The following is an 18278-nucleotide window of genomic DNA, read 5'->3' as shown; positions in this document are numbered from 1 at the left end:
CTAATATATAAATTAATCCTCAACAAAGGCAAATCATACTATTTGGATTTATTCATTGTTTAAATGATTTTAAGTAGACTTGCAGTATGGAAAATTATGAAAATGTTATAACCACAGGTCCCGAGCATTCTGGATAACAGGTCTCATACCTGTACCAACTCTTATGTGAATATTTTATCAATAAACTGCAATACTAATGCAATAACTGTTTCCTGTTAGCCCATTATACATTGTGTTTCTTCACATCTATGTTTCAGACATGTGTGCATCCAATGCCCTGTGGCATCTCCAACAACTGTTATGAGGTGTGTCCCTGAAACAGAACAAAGAAAGAAAGGTAAGAACATTGTTAAAACCATTGTTAAGACAAATCCTATCTACTGGATTAAAGGAAAAGTCAAGTCGCTTTGTCATTTGTGTATTACTGTGTAGCCTACCTAGCCCAATGTGAAACGCAGTAGTTGCCGCTTTGAAAAGCGCTCCAGTTTCCTGCACCGTCGCATTGTATTCACCATTGCGCTCTGATTAACCCGGCGGCCATCTTTTCCTATGTGCGCGCTTCCTTGTTCCAATGCGCATGCGCCAATTGCCCCATCCTCCTGACCTCTACACTGAGGTTTCACCGACGCTTAACAGAAGATTTTTTTGCCGAACTGCGCATGTGCGCATCGCCAATTTCAGCGTGCATTCCTAAGGGAGGGGGGAGAGAGGCTGCGAGTGCTGGAAACCAGACGGAAGAGTAGACAACATTGTTGCTTCACGGATTCATTGTCAAGGACTTCAGTGGTCGGTATGTACACCATTTTAAAAGGCTTTTCTCTGGTAAATTTATGTTAGAGGGTTGACATGGTCCTTTAATAAACAGATATGGGATCCTTCATCTGGAAACCCTTTATCCAGAAATCTACAAATAACCGAAAAAGGCCTTCTCCAATAGACTCCATTTTATTCAAATAATCCAAATTTTTAACAATGATTTCCTTTATCTCTGTAATAGTAAAACAATACTTGAACTTGATACAAATAGGGAGTCCACTATTTTAGTATTCAGCCAAATTCCTAACCCTTTGTGAAAGATGTGGCCAAATACCAACCAAATCAGAACCCTAATTTGTATATGTAAATTAGGGAAAGGAGGGGAAGGTTAAACAATGTTTTACTTTTTTTTTGCTTTCTTTGTCTTCTATTTTATGTAGGGTTTAAAAACCCAATAAAATGCTTCATTATAAAACATTTCTGACCTTGTTTGTATGACGAATAGCCATGTGATTTTTTTGGATTCAGATTTGGTTTTGCCAGGCACTTGGTTTCAGCCAAATCCAAATTCTGCTAAAGAAGGCTGAATCTTTACCGAATTCTGAAATGAATCCTGGATTCTGTGCATCCTTAATCCAAACTAAGATATAATTAATCCTTATTGGAAGCAAAACCAGCCTATTGGGGTTTATTTAATGTTTACATGATGATCTAGTAGACTTAAGGTGGGGAGATCCAAATTACAGAAATAGCCGTTATCTGGAAAACCCAGGTCCCGAGCACTCTGGATAACAGGTCCAATACCTGTATTGGCAAATAGGCATGTGCATGTGAGTAGATAGTATGCTTTTATATCTTTCCTTTGAGCCACTACATAGTAACATGGTAACATAGTAAGATGCACGTCCATCAAGCTCAACCTTTTAGTCTACATATAACCTGCCTAACTGCTATTTGATCCAAAGGAAGGCAAAGTCCCTGGATCAACTTGTACTATGATCTATCTTCCATAACCCTCTATTCCCTCACTTGCTAAAAAGTCATTCAACCCCTTCTAAAGCTATCTAATGTATCAGCCAGTACGACTCAGGGAGAGAATTCCCCAACTTCACAGCTCTCACTGTAAAAACACCTTCCTCATATTTAGCTGGAACCTCTTTTCTTCTAATCAGAATGGGTGACCCTGTGTCAGCTGGAAAGACCTATTGGTAATAAATCATTAGAGATGTTATTGGACGATCCCCTTATATATTTAGGACATAGTTATCATATCACCCTTTAAGCACCTCTCTCCAGTTTGAACAACCCCAATGTGGCCAGTCTTTCCTAATTGCTGAGATTCCCATACCTTTACCAGCTTAGTTGCCCTTTTCTGTACCATCTCTAATTCAATAATGTCCTGTTTGAGCACTGGAGACCTAAACGATACAGTGTATCTAGATGGGACCTTACCAGTGCTCTATACAGTGGAAGAATAACCCCCTCCTCCCACAAATCTATGCCCCTGACACTGTTTATGGGAATAATTCAGTTCTAACATAAACGTGAAAATGTCTGTGTATAATGTTCTCTTTAAAATATTCCCAGAACCGATTATAGCACCCCAAAGTAGGACTTGTAATCTTAAATTTCACATGTAGATGATGAGAATCATTCCTGCAAGCACTAGTCAGTCATCTTTCTTATGTAACATATTGGCCTGCAACTTCAGAATGACTGTGTCCACAGCAACAGAAAGAGCAAATGCCCTTGGAGACCATAATGAACAATAAAGAATTTAATTTACAGCAAAGTATAAATATATAAGACTGACTTTTCCTTAAGCTTGATTGTTGGATGCTCCATACATTTTCCTAGCAACTTTGCAGCTACTAGTATTGACTGCTTATACCTCCATTCCGCCTGTTCCGCCCAATTGTTTATATAGTCCATAGAGAACCCAGGAACTACTGCCTGTCTGGACCACATGGTCTAGTGGTCGTGACCATGGATGAAACTGGCTTGCAACAAAAAAACTTATGTAATGACATTATTGACAGCTCTCTCAATGGCATACACCATGCCAACTCTGAAACTATGACCCAGAACTTGTGCCCAGCTAGAGGGGGCATCACATGCAGCTTTTACTACTTAGTGAGTGCCTGATGGAATTCTGGGCAACGAAACACTGCATTGTGCATACATTTGTATTTGAATTGCACTTTATATAAGGGATCACGGTACGTAGAAGGATCACCGGCACACAGGAGTTTAGTCAGCAGGCAAGCCCTTGCAATTTTATTAATGCAGTGCGATTAAAATGATTAAAAAGGAATTAAAATGAGCATGAAGCCAAAACTCAGAGGTTCCATTTGAAGTAGGAAAACAAATTACTCTCAAAAGGCTATTTAGAACTTCTAGGCGTGGCAACTGCATGTTCCTGTGTGTCCTTGTGCCGTCTCAGCTGATAATGTCCCTGGAAAGTATCATTGTCTGGTCTACTACTTATCCATCTTAAGTCCTGACCCAAGACATCAGCATGTCCTCTGTTCAACTAGTGATCCATTAGCTGGTAGACATCTCTCCATTTTTATTGCATTTATTCCTCTGGGGGTCTGTATCTTTCCCAGGCAGACAGGTACAGCTTGTATTAGAAGACAGGCATTTGAATCTACCACCCATTTCCCAGTGTGGTTCCCTGCTTTTATGGTGTAAGTTACATAACAGATAATAATGTTCCTCCAATGATACAGCCCCGGACTTTTAAATACAGAAGTGGCACACCACCCCAAAAAAACCTGCTGCTTTAGGCTCACATACCTCCCAACATTTTGGAAATAGAAAGATGGACACAAAGATTTGTCACATGTATCACAGCGCGGTAGCAGTATGTGTGGTCACACACCCCCCAATTTCCATGTTCACTTTACTAAATTGGCAGGTTATGAAAGTTTGAACACATTTCAGTGGTTTTATGTGTTATTACAGTTTTGCTAATGAAGGTGAATTGCCCTTTAAGCTGCAAGTCAGTTCCCCAAGAGACCTGCTTATCTTAAATTGTTACAATTTCTTTGCTTATATCAAATTGTTTAATTGAATCTAAGTGCACCTGCCACATATTCTGGCCTCTCTGCCAAAAGCCAATTACGTTTTAGAAACTTTGTATATTTTTCCAGCTGTTCACTGCAGGAGATCAAAGAGAATATCGGGACTTTTCAGTAACAATCCGGGACTGCGGGTTGAGCTGTCAAAATTGGTACTGTCCTGGAAAACTGGGACAGTTGGGAGGTATGGGCCCAGGCCTACTTTCCTGGCGTCATCCTGAGCTACCAGTATGTTCGCCCAGTCATCAACAGTTATAGGTCCTTCTGTCAGTAATTTGCACCCAAAACTTACCTGCTCCAATGAAATGAATATAATCATTATCCTCTGATTTCTAGCTAGAGCAGGGAGCACTGTGGAGGGGGAGGCCACGGACGAATTGGGGGCAGGGTCAGACTGAGCTGGTGGGGCACGGGGTCCCCAGACCCGTTCCTGCCTGAAACCACTGCCCCGACCTCCCTCTCTGGCCCTGATCGCAGCTGTGATAAGAAAAATGTACATCAGGCTGCTGCTGGGTAGGGAAGGGGTTTTGTGGCTGAGGCAGCAGCCCCGGTGAGCCCCAGTCCAAAGCTGAATGGGGGTGGTGATTGGGGCAGAAGGGGCAGAGCCAGGGGTGGGGCATGCCTGCTTTAGACACTGCCAGAAACCTTCAGATCCAGGTTGGTCCTCTCTGCTTTGTGATGTTCATGCAGATCCAGGCTTAAATATCCTGCATCCAGTAATCTTCTTCTTGTGAACTACAATTCCCCATAATTCCCCACAGACCTCCCAACTGTCCCATTTTGAGTGGGACAGTCCCTCTTTTGACAGCTCAATCTGCCCCTGTTAATTTTAAGATTAACAGGTCTCTTGGGACAAGTTAGACTCACATCTTAAAGGGTAATTCATGTTTATTAGCAAAACTGTAATAACTGAAAAAAACACAGAAATGTGTTCAACCTTTCATAACGTGCCAAATTTTTAAAATTGATCATGGTTATTAGGGTGTGGTTAAAAAAATCCACTGCGCTATTCGCGGTGACTCTTTTTGGCCCACCTTTTTATTACCAAAATGTTGGTAGGTATGGACTATTCCTGCTTAAGATACATTGACACAATTCAACACCATGAAACTGGGGATATTTAACTGAATTTGGGAATCTTCTGTGAGCTGTTTTCATGAACTCAAGTCTAGAGATGGGTCGTTGCAACAGTAGGGGGGCACATCACCAAAGTCAAGCCTAGAAAACCATGGCATGTTTTATACAAAGAGTGAAGTATATCACACTCAAATTATACATTAGCCATTGCTGCACAGAATATAAATCACTAAAATAATAGATTAAGACCATTCATTCAGACCTTGTTTTGATAGAAGTCCATGCTGGGATTATTTTCTGTACATACACATTTAGTACAGGATCATTTCTATTTGTCAGAACCTGTGTCTGAAATGTTTTCATTGTGTGAATGGAGGGGATTTTTTTCAAATAAACACTATAATGCTGACTTTGGCCATGGTCTGGATTTGGCCATTGGGTCACATTTACGGACAGCACATGATTACCCACTGAACAGCATGAGGCTTGGCACTTGTCAGATCTAATGCTTTTATGAGACTCTATTAAACAGGTCACGACAGTATATTGCGTAGATAAGAACTGCCTTCTAAAAATGCTTCAGCACTGTACCCTTTAATTGTTTATCCTTATATAAAAGGAGTAGCTGTCAGCATATTTAATCAACTCTCAAGCTGCTGACGTTCATGCCCCCAAAATCTCTTCTCTCCTTTGTAACACTAATAAGAGAAGTTTCTAGGATTCCACCTCTACCTGAATTAGATGCATCATACTCACTGGGTAAATCACATCATCAAAACAGACCCTGAGGTTTCAGGGTATGATTACTCAGACAGTTACCCTTTGTCCCTGGTCCCTCAGGGCTCGGGTATTGGGTCCACTTTTATTTAACTTGTTCATTAATGACTTAGGGGAGGGTATTGTAAGTAATGTATCAGTGTTTGCAGATGACACAAAACTATCCAGCCCAATTAATTCCATCCAGGATGTGGCATCCTTGCAACAGGATCTTGACCAACTGTCAATCTGGGCAGCTAAGTGGCAAATGAGATTCAATGTTGATAAATGTAAAGTCATGCACCTGGGATGTAAAAATATCCAAGCCACTTATACCCTTAAAGTGGTGGTTCTGCTTTGAGTTAACATTTAGTATGTTATAAAATGGCCAAGTCTAAACCAGTTTGCAATTGGTCTTTCATTATTTATGTTTTTAAACTGATCCCATCTAAAAGCAAATGCTCTGTAAGGCTACACATGTATTGTCATTGCTACTTTTTATTGCTCATCTTTCTATTCAGGCCTCTCCTATTCATATTCCAGTCTCTTATTTAAATCAATGCATGGTTGTTGGGAAATTTGCCTTCCTCTCAGTTAGGATCAAATATAAGGTACTGTTTCAGTGGTTGTTCACCCTTGAATTAACTTTTAGCATGATGTAGAGAGTGACACTCTGAGACAATTTGCAATTGGTTTTATTTTTGATTATTTGTGTTTTTTGAGTTATTTATGCAGGAGCTCTCCAGTTTGTAAGTTCAGCAATCTGGTTGCTAGGATCCACATGACCCTAGCATCCATGCATTGACTTGGATGAGAGACTGGTATATAAACAGGAGAGGACCTGAATAGAAAGGTGAGTAATAAAAAGTAATTAAAAGAAACTAATAACCAGATCAAAATGAAGCTCTCTTCTTACCACCTGCCCTATGGTATGTCCTAAGAGGCTCACTTAGTGCTCACAGTCAATGACCCCTATAAACTAGTGATGATTGCTCTCTACAATATTGCTCCACCCAAATGCTGAACCCAAAGAGTGCAGGGAATTGTTGAAACTGCCAACATTTCAGACCTGAACTAGGGGAGCGCAAGCAGAGGAGGTACATGCCCAGCACCCCACACAGTTATCAGCAGTTGTCTCTACACCCCCTTTAATGCAACCATTAAAACTGTAGGGAATAAAGGGGAATGGCTTATAAGTAATAAATAAATATAATATATGGGAAATGATTTAACTGCACAGTGTTATGGCTTATGAACTAAACAGTCTGTTATTTCTGCATTTGTCTCCGTAGGTAACAAGCAGAGCACAAAACACAGTCATCCATATAATATGCATCCCCAAGGATTGGGAAGTGTGTCCACCAAAGAACCCTACATGCAGTGGATGTTACTGGGCACAACAGCAAATTAATTTTATTTGCACCCAACATATCCAGCGGTTGTCTTGTTTTACCAATATATGTTGAAATTGCTCTTAACGTTTGGGGCCCTCTGCAGCTGCAGGGTCTGCTTCTTCTGTAGTTCCACCCCTGCCCACAAGACAGGCAACAGGGCACTGGGCAGGTACCTGTTAAATGGTCTTCTGCCTACCCCTAGTCCTGGGTATCGTTCTCCCTCTGTTGTACTCACCTCCCTCTCTTCCCGACTGTCACTCTCCCCTACCTTTATCCTCTGCCCTTCCCCTCCGCTGCTCTCCCTGCCCTCCCCACTGTTATTGCACATGGACACGCACACTTGTGCACGCTCAAAAGGGGAACGTGGCCCTTGATTCCAGTAAAGGGGGATTTGTTGTGCTCGTACTGCATATAGTGCTGGGAGCTGTGCCCTGAAAATTAAAGAAGGTTTGTTGTATTCTCACTGCAGATAGAGCTGGGAGCTGTGCCCTGAAGATTAAAGCAAACTTCATGTGCTTGGATTGAGAATGTGGAGACACTGTGGATGTCTGTACCAGCTCTGTGTGATTCCCGGTGAGTCTGACTGAGGGAGATATTGAAACTCCAGCGTGTTCCCTGGATGAAGACAAGTGTTGTCTGTGTGCCTGCTACGTGGGAGCAACTACTCTGTCCAACAGGAGAGGTATTTGGGCAGGTAGCACTATCTGGGGAAAGTTAAAGGGGTGGTTCACCTTTAAGTTAACTTTTAGTATGTTTTACAATGATCAGTTCTAAACATCTTTTTAACTAATCTATATCATTTATTTTTTATAGTTTTTGAATTATCTGCCCTGTTCGTCTGACACTTTCCAGCTTTCACATCGGGGGTCACTGACCCCATCTAAAGAATAAATGCTCTGTAAGGTGACACATTTTCGTTATTGCTACTTTTTATTACTTGCTTTCTGTTCAGGCCTTATTCATATTTCAGTCTCTTATTTAAATGAATGCCTGGTTTCTAGGGAAATTTAGATCCTAGTAACCAGATTACTGAAATGGCAAACTGGAGAGATGCTGAATTAAAAACGTAATAACTCAAAAACCACAAATAATGGAAAAAGATTACCAATTGCAAATTGTCTCAGAATATCACTCTCTATATCATACTAAAAGTTAATTTAAAGGTAAGAGCTCTTGGTGGAAAGGGACTGTGACTCTCTTTATAAAACAGGAGTGAAGTGTGAGACTTTGCCTGGTGAGGACTGTGCCACACAGGTTCCCCAGGGCAATTGTGTTATTGATTAATACTATGTATTTGCACTTTTCTTCTCTGCCAGTTATATAAAGTTCTATTTGTTTACTGCAACAGTGGGATTAATCATTTGTTTTCTTGTGGGGCCACCCATCAGTGCATCCCTGGATCCCACTAGGTGGGGGACACTGCCATGGAGAGACATTCCCTGTACCCTTTTTATTTAGCAAAGGGGATTCAGGACCTGTGTATGGTAAGATATTAATGATGTATATCCTATAATACAGGTGGTGGCCAAGATTGGGTTACGTCACTTTCTGGTTGGTCCATCAAACTGTGCCAGTAGAATCCCTTTAGAGGGAACATTTACAGGGATGGCTCATCTTTTTTTTTTTACTTTTGGTGTATTATAGAATGACCAGTTCTAAGCAACTTTTCAATTGGTCTTCATTATTAATTTTTTATAGATTTTTAATTATTTGCCTTTTCGCCTGACTTTCAAATTGGGGTCATTGACCCCATCCAAAAACAAATGCTTTGTAAGAGTACACATTTATTGTTATGGCCGCTGTTTAATACTCCTTTTTCTCTTCAGTCCCTCTCCTATTCATTGCTGAAATTACAAACTGGAGAGCTGCTGAATAAAAAGTCCACAAATAATAAAAAATGCCAATTGCAAATTGTCTCAGAATATCACGCTTTACATCAAACTAAAGTTTATTTAAAAGTGAACACCCCTTTTAAGAAATGTTTCATGTTTCATCAATCCAAAAGCGCTTTTCAAAATTAAGATTGTAAACAGGCCTCCCCTTTCTAATGATGATTGCAATAAATTGAATATATATTTTTGTGGGTTATATTTTGATGTTGCAATAAATACATTTTGCACTATGAACCCTATACCTTTATTAACATTATAGGATGCAGTTTATAGGTGCAGGGTATAGGGGTAATACTTATGTGTGATTTATAGCAACTGTAATGGGGCTTCCCCATAACTAAATACGGAAAGCTGAAACCTGTCAGGTTCAATGTAACCCTAAATATGAATTTGTTTTTAATAAGGGGAACAACTGATGGAATATCCCATTTATCCAGATGAGACCGTTACATATATTTGGCAAGTGACTCAAGGAGATTGCCCCATTGTCATCTGATCCACGTTGTCTAACAAGACTGAACTCCAGCTCCTTTGATCCACAGAAAATATTTATCTTCTGGCCTTTTGGACCTGCAAAGATTCGCAAGATGGCGACGGTGAGCTCCGCTGCGCTTCTCTGCATTTAAGGGTGAGAATCTTTAAAGGAGGGTTTTTTTACACTAAAGCACATGAGGGAGAGGGGCGAGGGGGCCAATGCCTGGGATGCTGGGGGGCCTATGGTAGGGGGGTTTAGCTTCTCCTTTAAAAAATCCAGAATAAGAAAGTATGAATGGAAAATGATGGTCTGAAAATATAAGGAATACCTCGGAGAAACCTCCCCAAAAATTAGTTTTTCTGACAATTCTAGCGAAAAAAATTCCAAAATCCTATAAAAGTCTGAGTTGATGTAAGAGGGTCCAATAGGATCAGCGCAGCTCCCACTGACTCTATAGGACCTAGACAATTTTTACCGACAAAGTTTGATATCAGTGGTTTTATGGTTTTACCACTAATAAATCTCACATTTTTTTGAGCTTCTTTAAAAGGAGGAAAACCACCAATTCTAATGGTTTTGTGGAAAAAACAGCCCAGGTAGTGTGGTTCAGGAGAAGAACTGCACAAGCCTAAGAGTTCTCTGTACCACATGATAAATTGTTGATGTACAATAACTAGTGTTTTATATCAAAGTTGGACACCTTTTCTTCAGGGCAAGTGTATTGTTGAGATACTCATAAGCCACTGGTGTGCTTTAAAAACAAAATTTCTTACAAAAGGCTACTGCATTGTAAACACTGTGTGGGTTACAGTGACATTCAGAACGCTTACTAAAACTGTATTATACTATGCCAAAAAAGCTTTGGTGTTGAAATGGATGCCCCCCCAACCTCCCACATTACAACATTGGTTGTCACTGATAGGAAAGTCATTGGTAAATATAAAACTGGCGTACAAAGCAAGAGGGTGCCCACCAGATTTTGGTCAAATGGTCCCCCTGGCTGGAATTACACCCAGAACAAGAACCCTGAAAGGGCACTGTAGATGATTCCCCTAGACCCGTTGGGTGATTAACCTCAACATCACTACTGATGGTAATATTGCTCAGTAACTCATGCTCCTGACTCAAACAGCAGACATTACTACGTATGTTTCATTTAACAAATATTTCCTTGTCTTTTGTTTCTTTTTTGTATAGTAACCTTTTTTCCATATCCCCTTCCCTTCCCTTCCTGTTGAAACTCAATAAATATACGCTTTTAAAAAAAAAAGCAGGGGACATTACCAACTCTATCGGCATTTTTTTCCTTTTAGATCATGTTTTCTATGCTGGTGGTGCAAACTGTTCATCTTCTTAGCGGAAATCCTCCGAGGGCACATCACCAGGTTTTGCCCTGTTCCCAGGTACCCCTTGCACCTCTCTGGGTGGACAAATGCACAGGGAAAAATATTTGACTCTCATGAACGTTTTGTTCATACTGTTTACGATGCAGTGTCACAGATTTGTTTTTCAAGCTGCAGTTTAAGCATCCGTTTGGAATTAAAAATTGGGTGATTTTGGAAAAAAGTATACTATCCGTGGCAATTATCATTAGCCTTGCACATGTTCCCTGTGGTGGGAGCTGGTTAGAGAAATGTGAGTAAAGGGAGTGGGTAGTCCAGATCTGTCTATGGGCCTTAGCAATAAATCAAAAGTCTAGTGATCTGCACAGAAATGTTTTTTAACTAATCTCCAGCACTATTCAGCCTCGTAGCTGGTGACACAGGCATGTGGTCTATTTCGGTTATGGGAGAGGCCCTGTAATCACAGAATTGCTTTACTTTCAGCTCATTTAACTTGGGTAAAGGGGTTAAAGTTCACAATCCAAACAATTTTTTAGCTCCAATGTTTCCTAGCAATTTATTTTTTTACCTGATTTCCCATGAGCGGGTTAGTAAGGGCTTGTTGCTGTTTTAAGTATTACAATTCTGGATAACAGGTATGGGACCTGTTATCCAGAATGCTTGGGACCTGTGTTTTTCCGGATTACAGATTTCTGTAATTTGGATCTTCATACCTTAAATCTACTATAAAAATTATTTAAACATTAAATAAACACAATGGGCTGGTTTTACTTCCTAGTTGCGATCAAGTACACACCACAGTTTTATTATTACAGAGAGAAAAGGGAATTATTGAAAAGAAAAATGGATTATTTGGATAAAATGGAGTCTTTTACTTCATAAAAGATCTCCTGATAACAGATCCCTGTATATTATTTGATTTATTTCACAAAAGCATCATATCAAAACTTTTATTTCTATGAATCCAGATGTGTAATTGGTACCGTGTATTGCGTATCTCTCTGTACAGGCCTTTGCTGTTTATCTTTCACTCTGACTTCTAGACTGCTGCTTGGTTGTTGGCATGTTTGGCCACAGGGGTTCTGCCCACTGGTGATTTATTTTGTCAGTTCAATGTTGTTCTTCAACTCTGAGCTCCTGCACAGTAGGTTTGTTATCTGTTGTTATTATCTTCCCTAAGCTGGGATAGCTTGTGTTTTAGGAATTATTCAGATATGGGGGAGACTTGCTTATTATACATATCTATCGCTGGTTCTCATGTTCAGGATAAGAAGTGAATATGGCACCATCTTGGATTTAATTTCCCTGTTTGCTTCTACACTGGGTGCTATAAAACGCTGTCATTTTGAGACATGCATCTTGCTTTTTCCTTTAGCCATGAGGGGCCCCTCTGCGAGGGAGGTATTGTCTGCTTGGAGAATCGCTTAATGCATTTCCCCCTTTAAACGCTGTGGAAGTCTCTCTTTGGACAGGAGCTGACTCTGCCTGTGTCTAGCTCAGTTCATGGCCGAAAGTGGGAGACAGGGTGCAGAACTGAGATTGCAGGCTAAAGAGGAAGGTCCTGGTGGGGTTTGCGGGTCCTTACCGGACCCCCTAAGTCTGTGGGCCCCTTAGGATCATAGGGTTTTCTTCTTGTTGGTTACACCACTGTATACAGGCTTAGGGGCAGATGTATGAAGGGTCGAATATCGAGGGTTAATTGACCCTCGATATTCGACTAGGAACTAAAATCCTTCGACTTCGAATATCGAAGTCGAACGATTTAGCGCAAATCCTGCGATCGAACGATCGAAGGATTATTCCTTCAATCGAACGATTAAATCCTTCGAATCGAAATTCGAAGGATTTTAATCCAACGATCGAAGGAATATCCTTCGATCAAAAATCTCAGGCAAGCCTATGGGGACCTTCCCCATAGGCTAACATTGACTTCGGTAGCTTTTAGCTGCCGAAGTAGGGGGTCGAAGTTTTTCTTAAAGAGACAGTACTTCGATTATCGAATGGTCGAATAGTCGAACGATTTTTAGTTCGAATCGTTCGATTCGTAGTCGAAGGTCGAAGTAGCCCATTCGATGGTCGAAGTAGCCCAAAAAACACTTCGAAATTCAAAGTTTTTTTAATTCGAATCCTTCACTCGAGCTTTGTAAATGTGCCCTTAGTGTTGGAAACCAGGTTGCATTTTATTGATAAAAATGTTCTGAGGATGCCCATGCCTGCTGGTGGTCACAGGTACTGTAGCACTTTCTGCACCTCTAATAGTAGTTCCCCTATAAATAGGTTTCTGATATTGATGTTACAAACCCACTCGGTGACACACAGTCTTGGAGTGACCTAGACAATGTTGGCTTGGAAACATTATAGATTGTAGGGTGGGGAGAAGGTGATATCCATAGACACCTGCTAAACACCTAAGCATCCAATTCCAGACGTGTAACAAAGAAGATGAAGATTTTTGGCCAAATCCTGAATGTTTCCCTGCCTGTTAAACTTACAATACACTCGGAAAGGGATATGGATTTGACACATAGAAAAACAGTTACTCATGTGTCACAAATCAGAAGGATTTCCCGTTATCTTAGTATGGGGATCTGTAATATGGATGAATCGTGTGCATTTTTGCTTACCTGCCAGTATTCTGTGTTCACAGGAGAAATGGCTGTATAGTAACCCCACAGGGCAGGTTCAGGCTTTGTACCCACATGCATCTTCTCATCTGCCCAATGAATATTGTGTTGTGCATTTTAACCTTCATTGATTGGGGCTCAGGGCTGGAGAGAAGGGAAGGTGAGAGCCAGTTTGCTCATGTGTGTTATATTCCATATGGTGGAGGCACCTGATAGGCCAGACTATGAAAATAAGAATGGGATCCATTCCTCATATTAAATATGGTTGCTGGGTATTGGAATATAGACTATGTCTCTATACACTGAATGCTTTCAAAATGTTTTATTTTTCATTCCCTTTTATATCCATATGCTCTTAATGTGATACATTCAAGTGTCAGTTTCAATTAAACTCTGGTTTATCTATACATTTTTTTTTCTTTCCCTCCAGGTTTTTGATGTGCGTGTGCCAGTGGGTGCACTGAGTATACAGCCTTATTGCCATGATGGAGGATGCCCAGAATGACCATTATAAACAGAATCTCCATCCTGTTATCCCAGTGTAAGAATGCTTGTTGCAGCAGCCATGCCCGCTGGAGGACTGTGTCTCTCACCTACAGGTACTAAACCTTTCAATGTTTCTTCATTGCTAATTTGGTCAATTCTGTCACTCAGAATAAAGACACACACACAGTGGCTTATCGGTTAATCTGTGCAAGACACAGCTTTATTAATCATAACAATGAAAAATGTGCGATTTTTGATCCAGAGGAAGGCAAAAAACCTCTGTGAAGCTTTGTTCTATCTGCTTCACTAGAGGGAAAAATTCCTTCCTGACCCCTTAACGGCAATCGGATTTGCTCCCAGGATCAATGCACCATATTACATCAAGTGAAAGGAAAATGGCAGCATACACATGAGCACCAGTAAGCTGTTTAGTGAAAACTGCATTCCCTTTCATTCCATTCTGCAGACCCCGGCCTCTACAGTTTGAGAGATGGAGTAAAATGGAATGCAGGTTTCACCAAGTGGCTTAAGGGTACTCCTGTTTATGATGCCATATTTTGGTGTAAAGAGGAGAAGAGGAACTGCTGATGGTATTACAGTGCAAGGAAAGGAAGGCACTGCTGGTGATATTACAGTGAAAAGGAAGGCACTGCTGGTGATATTACAGTGGAAAGGAAAGGGAGGCACTGCTGGTGGTATTACAGATGAAGGAAAGGAAGGCACTGCTGGTGATATTACAGTGGAAGGAAAGGGGAGGTACTGCTGGTGGTATTACAGTAGAAGGAAAGGGGAGGCACTGCCGGTGGTATTATAGTGGAAAGGGAGGCAGAAGAGACATTATTGGTAATGCTATGGTCGATGGTAGAGAAGGCACTGCAGGTGGAATTGGGGTACTCTTACCTGGTGGAGCTGTCAGGTGGTGCATTTTCCCAACTCCAGCCTGCAAAAGACAAACAATATAATTTGAAATGCATTCCTCATATTTTACTTTGCAATTGATATTCCTGAAACCCTATAATACTTTGGGGCACATTAATCACAAATTGGGTGGTTTGTTGAAATAAAAATATTGACTAATTGTGGTTGCAACTTTTTCCAACAATTGGTGATTACAAATCATTGGTTTTTCCATGTATATTTTAACAATTTGTACAGTTTGATTTCTGTGACAATTTGGGTGAAATTTTATGGTGGGTTTCTACTTTGCCAAATGATGAAGATACGCTTACATTGGTTTCCTTGGAAGTGAACAGGTTTCAGGCAGCTGAGTAGTTTGTTGTGATATGGTTTTTGCACTATACAAAAACACAACATTAGAACAAATGCATAGGGATCATCTTAATTATTCAATAAAAATCACTTTGCCGCTGTCAATGCAGCGCAATATGGCTGTTCCCATAGCCAGCTCTGCTCTGATCATTGGCTCCTGCACCCATAACTTTAGAATACTAACGCTAAGGACACATTTCCTGTTCTGACTTGTGCTTCAATAGTGTTTTTAATAGGTCTTTTTTACCCTATCGCCTTTGACTTAAATCTGGCATAAGTTAAGTTCCAGAAAGGCTTCATCCGATCTCTGGCTTGCCATCTTCTACAGGGGGCCTTTGGCTGGGTCAGGATTCGAGCCAGTTGGTGAATCTCATCGAAATACCCCACATCTCCGGTCCATTATGCTGGCAAAAGCTTTACGTTATTTCTAATAATAAATGACCTAAAATAATAATGCTCATTATTAGAGTTTCATCATTAGAAGCTGAGGATGAAAAGACTGTATCTCTCTTGGATAATATTATTTGGAGACGATACAGACAGGGATTACATTAAAGAATGATGTTCTGCTTACACTGCGGGCATCCCCGGGGTGGAACCTAGCTCTCCGTCCCCTCAGGATTCTTCTTACACCAGCTAACAAAAGTGAAAAAGTAAGCATTACTAACTGGAAGCAGAACCTTCAGGAAATCAGAGAAGTCGGTCACTGATTATAATATAACCGAAGCTCAGCGGATAACTTACACTTGATATGAAAGCTTACTGCTTTCGGAGTCCAGGGATGAGGGGTAGTGTGGCTCATCCTGCTCACGAATGGAATTATATATAAAGTCCTGTCAGTAGTCCGTGAAAGGTCTCTGAAATGATTCAGAGGTATGTTATTAGGAGGCAATCTTTTTACACAGAGTGGTTGATAGTATCTAAGGATAAGAAAAGTATTGTACTTTAATAGTCACCTATAAGCTGGTCAGTGGCAATTGCTGCTTACGTCCGAGAGCATCTCATAATACGATGATGCAAGAGCCAACCAGTCGACGGCCTGAGTACTCCTTCCATGCACGATTCTGGGCGTCCATATAGGAAGGACTCCACCATGGTGTTGGTGCGGTCTCAGCATATCCAGATGCCTTTATAAAAAAAGAAAAATATAATTGTAATGCCATAGCTGCAAGTTCCTTGCTCTTGTATAACTAAGAGGTGCGTTTACCAGTTTGCTCATGCCCAACATCGGATTTGACTAGTACCGTCTTGATCGATTTAGTAGTATTTCCCCGTTTAATTCTGTATAAATTAAAAAGAAGATGTTATGAACATTAAAACTGCTGTGAAATACTGAGTCCATAAGCCAAGAGCTCAACAGAATTCTGGGTTCCTGTCCTTTTTCTACCCTTAGCTTTCCAGAGCAGTGACTTTCGACCTTAATGATGTCTGCTACTAATTGCAAAAGCTAAAACCCCGCCTTTATTAACTCTGTACATTGGTATCTAGACGTCCTTGCTGTGAATTCGCTTCTAAACCAAGGTTATACAAGCACGTAGAACTGCCCCGAAAAGAAAATGACATTTCTGATTATTATTATGGCGCTTCATAAGAGGTACTCCTTAAAGGGGTGCTTAACTATTATAATTGGATAGAAGGCTAATTATTAGCAGCTTTTAAAGTTGTCTTCTTTTGTGTACACAATTTTTATTATTGTATTTGTCTTCTTATTCCTGGCTCTGTTCAGGCTTTTAAACTGGGATCACTGGCCCAATCTAAAAAGCAAAAGGTACTGTGCACTGTAAGTACAAATTATTGTTATTGCTATTTTTTTATTACGTCATCTTTCTGTTCCGACCTCTTTTGTCCGGCTCTTATTCAAATCGATGACATGGTTGCTATTGTTAGTGCTATAATTGCGAAACTATTGCAAACTGGAGAGCTGCTGGAATAAAAAACTAAATAACCTCAAGAACCAAATCATAAAAAATTAAAACCGAATTGCAATTGGCGCTGCAGAATATTAACTCAATCTAATCATACTAGAGATTATTCAAAGGTGAAAATTTACTGATCAGTGTAGCTGTACCGTCTGACCACTATCATTAACTCTCCTCCTCAGTCTTCTATTACTCTGGGACAAATATCTCCCGCTATCTGCCTTTATACTTACTTGGTTGTCTCGTAGATCAATGTGTGTCTTCATCAGTGGTTTCCTTAATCTGCCTCTGGCTACAAACCCATGATGTAAAAAGCTGGTTTTTGGTGCTGGAATGTGGCGTAATAAGTCCACTATACCAACGTGTGGATTCACCAACTGTCCAATTTGCTTCTCTGTTAAAATGCTGAAGATATAAAAGAGAAAATGAGTCGGCACAGAGTAAATTAATATTGGGTAACTAAAGCAACTGAGGTAAAGGAAGGAGTGAAAGAACAAGTATATAGAAATAGAAAAGATTGTTGAACAGAAAGCAACTGCTCAAAAGCAAAAAGAGAGGATTATGGAATATTCTCATGAACTTACTGATCTATATATCAGTGGATGATGGATTGTCCTTCTTTGGAGCACTTTCATTAAATGAGCGCAATAAGATTTGCTGGAAGATACTCTTACTAGTAAAATTGGAATTAGAAAGTGAGTTTATGTGTCATTGTATCCCTGTATATGCTGCTAAAGATCCATATTTCCTAATAGAGGACTGAATCCAGCTTACCTTTGCCGAAGACTTCCTCTGCCTAAAAAACGTTATCTCGGGAAAGTCCCTTGCTGTATAAACTGCTGAACTGTAGCTCTCTGAAAAGGGAATTACGAATAATTAGTGTTTGTGGCGCTTGAAAAACACATGTTAATATTATATTAATCAATTGTATGATATTTATTCTTGAGTATTGAGGGTTGTCTTACTGTGTCTGATTCAGCTCTCCTCTACTGTCATCATCTCCTGAAATCTTCTGGAATGGGCTGTAATCGCCGGGAGAGGAGCATCGAATGTTCAAAGGTAGTCTTCTTCATTTCAGGAACGTTCACTATGGGAAGAGTGTCATTTGAGGTACAAGATAGTGATAATGCAAGTTTAATAGCATGAAATCAGTCTTAACGCAGCCTCTCCATATAAAGTGTGGGTTTTACTTTCTTCCTCCATT

The 18278-nt window shown here is 40.3% G+C and overlaps 1 long non-coding RNA gene across 1 annotated transcript; it reads left to right on the top strand.

Moving 5' to 3' along the window:
* Window positions 1–309: 309 nt before the first annotated feature.
* Window positions 310–7919, top strand: LOC121401110. The gene is made up of 3 exons (XR_005966136.1): window positions 310–337; window positions 7536–7748; window positions 7880–7919. It is a non-coding gene; the product is annotated as an uncharacterized LOC121401110 (long non-coding RNA).
* Window positions 7920–18278: the final 10359 nt, after the last annotated feature.

Source organism: Xenopus laevis, chromosome 3L (assembly GCF_017654675.1).
Source record: "Xenopus laevis strain J_2021 chromosome 3L, Xenopus_laevis_v10.1, whole genome shotgun sequence".
Lineage (NCBI taxonomy): Eukaryota > Metazoa > Chordata > Amphibia > Anura > Pipidae > Xenopus > Xenopus laevis.
Note: the sequence above shows the minus strand (reverse complement) of the source record. Positions and strands in the feature narration are given on the sequence as shown.